The following is a 7,101-nucleotide window of genomic DNA, read 5'->3' on the forward strand; positions in this document are numbered from 1 at the left end:
ACATCCCAGTCCATGGTTCCAAGGTATACACTGCAAGGAATTTATTAGGGGCCTACTGGATCATGGGGGTGGGCATGCAGGGGGAACTATCCTCATAACACCTTCCACTGTGAATAGTACCTGAGTTGTGGGGTTTTGTGTACAAAAACATCCCTTCTCTCCCTCATTCTGGAGATCTAACCTTACCTTAAGAGCACAGCCTGCAGACTCCACCTCTGACACCTGTGGGACCCTGGCCAACAAACCACACAGCACTGGTTCTCTCTGACTTCCAGCTCTGCAAGGTATCAGAGCCAAGGGTGTGCAAGGTCCCTCAAGGGGCTGCAGTGATGCATCCCAGAAGGACAGAGGTGGCATCCAGCCCCCTTCCTACTGCAACTACGAGTGCAGGGCAAAACTTTCCAGAGTCACACCCTAACACTCTCCTCCACAATCCAGCATCAATACTGGATCATCTGGAAAAATGTGGGGAAAAAAGGAAAAGAAGAAACCTTCACCTGTAGCTTCATGTGGGTAAAATACTTCGCAAGGTTTGGAAGTAGAACGCTACTGATAGAGCAGAGTGGCCCATCACTTGCCAGGTTGCTAGCAGGACAAATGGCTTCACAACACACATCTGAATCTTGTAACCTCTATTTGTATTGCAATAGATTAAGTCTTAGGCTAAGATTACTGATTTAGCCAGTCCTGAAGATGGAAAGCATCTCTTAATGTACAAAAGCTGAGGAAAAATATTGGGAAAATACACAATAATCTCCTATTTTACAGGCAGAAATAGGGTAGAAATTCAGTGCCTTTCCCAGAGCCACTGCAAAGCAAGTCTCCAGCGGCAATGGGAACTGAGGATGAGAACACCTTGGGGAAAGAAAAAACCTATACCACCACATGCTGGTACAAGATCAGGATAATCTAGTTTTTCAAGAGATCAGTGGGTTTGATATAACTCAACAAATGCTCCAGGACCTCATTATCCTTACTGATGTATAACTGCCTAGTGACACAGAAGTAGGTAAGGTTTTGTGTACACGTCCAAGCCAGAACTACCCTGGAAGGAAGTAACTGAGAGACAAGTGCTAGAAGTAAAATGACAGATTGGAATGGAAAAATAATACACAAGATCATACTTTGGGTACAGGCCCTCAAGAGACACAAGCACCTTTCAGTCTGATTTCTTCCCTCTGCATCTCACACCATATTCTCAAAACATACATGTTTATTTTAGACCACATTAACAAAATGTGTGTGATATGTGAGTAACAAAAGATAAAAATCCTACTCCACGCAGTCTACACCTCAAGTAAGTTCACTCACAGAAGAACCTCAGACAGGCAAGTAGATACTACAGCCACAAACAAAAGCACCTCCAATTCAAAGAAAATTTCTTACATGCATACTTGTGACAAGTCATGCCAAGATGCTGTCGATATGAAAACCAATCAGACACCCCAAATTGAACAAGACATGACCTCAGTCTGTTATAGGCTCCTACCTGGCTGTGGGAAACAGGAGCATTTTGCAAGTTAATAGTTTTGGAAAAAGTTTATTTTCTTCGTCTCTTTTCAGGCTTCCCAGCTTATGTCCATCTCTTCCCTCCATGACTCTAAACACAAACTTGTCTGCATGACAGAATAGGGCTCTTTGCCTACCCCTGTTCTCCAGGGCTGCCAGCCCTCACGGTAACTGTTAGCCAAGGACAGGAGAACTCTCGGCAGCAGCTGTATTTCAACTGCTGACAGAGGTCAGCAGAAACCAGCAGCTAGGATCAGTTCAGCTCCAGTGAGGGGAAGGAGGGTTACTCTCTACACTCAGGCATCAGATTCTGTTCAGCCTGGTATTTACACTCACACATAAGCGGATGGCCAAAGATATCCCCCAACACAGGCAGCAAGGGATCATGGAAAGCCACCACTACACTCAAGATTCATAAAACAGTAGGTGGAAGGAGCAGAGGAGGAGCAGCAGAACAGGGTTTTGTTTGACAATACCATGAATTGGGCTGAACTCTAGCAGCAGTTAAGAGACTGCTGGGCTAAGAACCACCTGCAATGTAACAGGCAGACACATACCTGCGATTCCTCCCTTCTGCTCAGCATCACTTTGAAACACAGGTCAGAATCTGACTCCATTTTGATCAGATCTTTGCCTCAGTAAATCATTGTTGGTTCGATTTTGCTTTATGAAGTATCTTGGAATCTAAAGCATCTACAAGCAAAGTGTAAAGACGGGCCCAGCTTAAACCCAAAAGACAGAAACGCTACACCAGGGACTGGCCTGCTTAGGCTGTTTAGCCTAATTCTGCTGGCAGAGGAAACAAATTGAAGACTTTTAAATCTGCCTAGTAACTTCCAATAAAGTAACAATAATGATGCTTTTCTAACAATTAATTTTGGTGTTTCTACTTGGCATACTGTTTCTAGATGTGGAATGGACATCTCCCTCCTTGTGGAGCCAAACATGCCAAGATTTCATTGACAGATCAGGAAACCAGACAAACTCAAACACTAACATGAATTGAGATAATATCTTTCAGAGAGCACCTGCAGTCTCTCAGACCACAAAACCCACTTCTTGCCCTCCTATAACTTGAACAGTTACAACTCTATCCAGATCGTTCGGGGTTTGGTTTTTTTGTGTGTGTGCAAGAGCGCTAGTGCTGCCAAAGAGAGGAGAAAGTGATCTCTTATGATCTCTTTATGACAGCCATACACTAGTGCAGTCCAGAATACCAAGGAACTTGCACACGTTTAGCTCTTCAGAACCCTGCTGTGCAAAGCTCTTAACTAGCTCACATCAGGCTTTCAGGCAGCTTTGAGGACTGATAACAGGTTGGTCCAATACACAATATCCAAAACACTGAGTGAGCTCTAAAGAAACACACAATACAAACTTCAGCACTGTATGGGTTGGTGAAAACGAAGAAACTGAGCAAAGAGCAGCATGAAGTGTACACCATTAAACAGCAGGGTAAAAGCTAAGGCTATTCTGCACAAGACTGCCACAAGCATCGATCCTTCATTGAGGAAAGAAGTGAACCTCTTCCTTCACAGTCAGACTGCTTTAAATTTACTGGTCAGTCTGAAGAAATTAACAGACAAAAACAGTCTATTTTCTTCACTCAGATGAAAGCTTTATACAATTGCTAGTATTCTTTTTAATACACTGGCAAGTGCTGCTTAAAGGTGTGCTGGCACTGTCAGAATCCAGGAAGAAGCTTCAATGACAACTGCCAGCCAAGGAGGCATTAGCAGCAGCAAGCCCGATCCAGAGGCATGCCAACAAGATTTCCAGCCCTAGCCTAGGCAAGGCCCAAGATAATGAGAGACTCAGAGTGACACATGAGCTTGATCCAAAGTCATCTGAGGCTAGAAGGGTATCCGTAATGGCAGTCCACAAGCTTCAAAGCCACATCACTCTCACAAAAATCTGCATGTATGTTGAAATGCGGAGGTACACGCAGGGGAGGTCATTACTTTAGCCATCTCAACATTTCATGTCCAGCCTCTTTTGCACTTCTTAGGCATGACCTGTCCCTAACAGAAAGCTTGTCGAGGGCAAGATCTAGCTCCTCATGTTGCAAATCATTACAAAAGTGGCCAGACTTGCTAACAGCCTGCATCAAATTGCCTGATGGATAGGGAAGGATTGACTAACGTATGGGAGAAAGTGATAAATCATTTCAGTTTGAGTTTTGCTGTTTAAGTACTGGGTTTTGCAACACTTAATTGGTAGCTCAGATTTAAGATTCCTACAGAACTTCAAAGATGACTGAAGGACGAGCTCATTTGATCATAGACACTCTCTGCAATTGTCCCTCTAGAGAACATCACATGAACTAGATAAACATTTCCATCTCACAAGCATGCTGTTGTCTCATTTTTAGCACTGAACGTTATTGGCCAAGCGAAGAAGGGCCGAAGTGTTTAACTTCATAGTGTTTTCCTTCTTGAAACAGAAACTTCTGAAGCTATGTGATCGATTTCAAGGACTTCACAGGAATGTTGCAGGCACCAGTGTGGAAAAAGGAAAAATAAAAAAAATCCATTTATGCTTGCAGCAACTTTTTTAAAAAATTAAACAAGTGTGACTATGAAATACAGAGAGGATTGCCCATGGTGCCACAGTTAGTCATTACTCTGTCCCCCTCACAACTGCCAGACTTCAGTCCCACTGATAGGGTTCAACAGAGAAAACAAGCAGAAGCTGGACTTTGCCAAGCCCAGGACTGCAGCACAAAGGTTTGTTCCACACAGCGAGCTATGCTGCCATATTGCAAGGAAGACCCTGAACATGACAGTACTGCACATCCATCCTGTACTTGGTGTAGCCCTTTGCTCTAGCAAAAGCTCACCATTGCTGGAAGCTCTCAAACATATCCAGCTGTAAACCTCTTTTAAATCCAGTTCAGAATCCCACAAAGAAGCAAACACTTGCACTTCTAATGGCTTTGCAAGTTCTAATTTAAAAACTACTGATCTAAATTATGTATTTGCGTCGTCAGGTATTAAGCAACAATACATGGTTTGTCTTCAACGGCACCCAGGTGGCATCAAGAGGACCGTGCAAGGAAGATGAGACTGCTCTAAAGATGCAGAAAAATAGGTCTGCACTACTCACCAGCAAAATGGACTCCAATGCATCTGCCTAAGGCGCTAGCACAAGCAGTGGGGTGGAGAGCACATCTCTGCCCTGCCGACACCGGCTCAGCACATGCTGCTTTTCTTAACCCAAGTCTCCTTTACTTATGACTTATGAAATAAGCCTGCAAGATGCAGAGATCTACTGGTCAGAACAACCCTCACACCCGGGAAGTCTCTGCTCTACTCCACTACAGGCTTCTCATGCAGCCCTGAGCTCATCACCCTGCCTCAGCTCCCCAGTCCTTTCTCAAGAGGCTAGGGGGGAAAGAGGCAGCTTTTCCCTTCCTCACAGATATCTGAAGACACATACATTGAAAACACACGCAGGGGAGCCGGCGCAGGCCTGCATGGACACAGAGACAACTAACTACATTTGGGTTACTCAGACCCAGCATCGCTCTGAAACGTTTCTGCAGGATCCGTCTAACGATCACCGACCTCTCTGCACAGGCGCGAACTTCCAGCCCTCACCCAACTTGCATTAAAAATTGCGATGACAGAAACAAACCAAGCAAAGCGCGACACGTGCACAAAAGGGCCCCACGCCGGAGCCGAACCCACCCAGACCACAGGATGGTTTGAAAATCCGGCAGCCGCTGCCGCGATCCCACACGACCGGGGGAACGCGGCCCGGCGGCGCTTCGCCTCCCTTCGCCGAGCAACCGCCGGGGCCAGCGGGGACCCGTGCAGGAGGCCCCGGCGCCGCAGGCTGCCCCGCCACTCCCACCGGGCGGCCGGTGCTCGGCGGCCCGCTCCCGCCGGGCGCACGTCCCCGCGCCGCCGCACCACGCCGCGGAAAGGGAGCAGAGGCCGGCCGCCCCCGCGACGCACTGACCCCCGCAGCCCCGGGGCGGGGAGGCCGAGGGGCGCCCCCGCGCCAGCCGTTAGGCCCCGGCAGCCCCCACACCCCCCGGCTCCCGCTGCCGCCGTCACGCCGCGGACCGCCCGCCCCTCCCCTCCACAAACGGCAGCGCCGAGCGGCCCCGGTCTGCGCTCCCGCCCGGGGCCGCCCCGGCGGCGTCCGCCCCTCCCCGCCCCCCTCCCCGCGGCGGCACCACACAAAGCCCCCGGCCGCGCTTCTCCTTCCCCTCGCACGCAGCCCCCTCCCCGGCGCAGCGGCCCCACCGCCCGGCGCAGGCGTTACCTGCGGGGCGCGGCGCGGGAGGCGGTGGCGGGGCGGGGGCCGGACGGCGCTCAGTGCCGGCGGCGGCGCCCGCTCCCCTGCATGGCTGCGCCCGCCCCGCTGCCACGGGAAGAATGGGAGCCAGCGCGCACGCGCCACCCACACCCCCTCCGCGCCGGCGCGTCACCGCCCCGCGCCTCTAGAAGGCTCGCGGGCCGGCAGCGCGCATGCGCGCAAGGGCGCGCACCACCGAGCGCGCGGCGCGGGCCGGAGGAGGGGCGGCTCGCGCGGCTCCCCGCGGCAGGCGGGGCAGCCCAGCGCGGCGGCGGTGAGGTCAGACTGCGCCCCGCGCATGCGCAGCGCCGCCCCGCCGGTACGGCCGGGCCCGGTCGCCATGGCGACGGCGCCCGCAGCCCGGCGGGAGCCGGTGGCGGCCCGGCCCGGCGCACACGCGTCCGTCCCGGCGCAGCGGGGTCACCGGGAGGCTCATAACCGGGTCCCGGCTGATGGGCCCCCGCAGGCGGCTGCGGGGAGCGCGGTGCTGGGTTGGTGCGCCCCGCCTGTGCGAGGCTGAGGTGTTTGGGGAGGAACTGCCGGGCCTGGGGCCGCCGAGGGGGAGGGAGCCTGCCGCTGAGGTCAGTGTACAGCCCCTCCTTTTGACGATTCCCTGCCGAGGGAAGCTGTTCTGTCTGTACGAGCCTTAGTTACAAACCTACATTTAAAAGCAACTGAATCTTCCCCCTAAATAGAATGAGTTGCAACGCTCCCGTATGGCTGAGGTGAAAGTAGGAAGCAAACTCCCTGTGCATAGGCTCCTTACCAAGCCATGTCTGACCATCTTCTTCCCTGGGTTTATGACTGCTTGGCTCGTGTTGCTTGAGGGAACCTTCATTTCACCTCGAACAGCCCCAGCTGTCTTCATCCTCTGTCCTTCAGAAAGCAGTTGACCTCCATCAGCACGTTTCAGCATGGAAACATGGCAGTTTCCAACAAGTACGTAGTCCGAGCCATCAAAACAGCTCATATGGAAGAACTGTGGAAAAAATGGCACCTTTTTCATCATAACTTCCTGAAATAATAATGCTTTTCTTCATGGCTCCTGGTTTCAGAACAGCAATGGCTTTTGGCATGCCCCTTCCAAATAATACTAAATTTGCTAGTTTGTTCTTTTCCACCATCAGGTATCACTGCAATACGTAACCGCTGTTTTGCATGAAGGAATCAGCATAGGTTCAACATAAAAAGTGGAATGGGCTGCAAAGCCGTCAAGAGAAAGCTGGGGATATTAGTGCTTAAAAGGATGCCAGCTCTGTGTAAACTGAAAGCAGGTGATTACAAACC

General features: G+C 51.0%; 1 protein-coding gene across 8 annotated transcripts in view; it reads right to left on the bottom strand.

Moving 5' to 3' along the window:
• The window catches only part of CLASP1 (cytoplasmic linker associated protein 1), a 185,097-nt gene extending 179,173 nt beyond the window's left edge, over positions 1-5,924 (bottom strand). For 5 of the 8 annotated variants that reach the window (XM_080399733.1, XM_080399732.1, XM_080399731.1 and 2 more), the window contains exon 1: positions 5,782-5,923. The gene's annotated coding sequence lies outside the window, so the exon portion shown is untranslated. Of the gene's footprint in view, positions 1-5,781 lie in introns of all 8 variants that reach the window. The other 3 variants (XM_080399735.1, XM_080399734.1, XM_080399728.1) reach the window with 3 other exon arrangements.
• Between the last annotated feature and the right edge of the window lie 1,177 nt (positions 5,925-7,101).

Source organism: Falco punctatus (genome assembly GCF_963210335.1).
Source record: "Falco punctatus genome assembly, chromosome: 8".
Lineage (NCBI taxonomy): Eukaryota > Metazoa > Chordata > Aves > Falconiformes > Falconidae > Falco > Falco punctatus.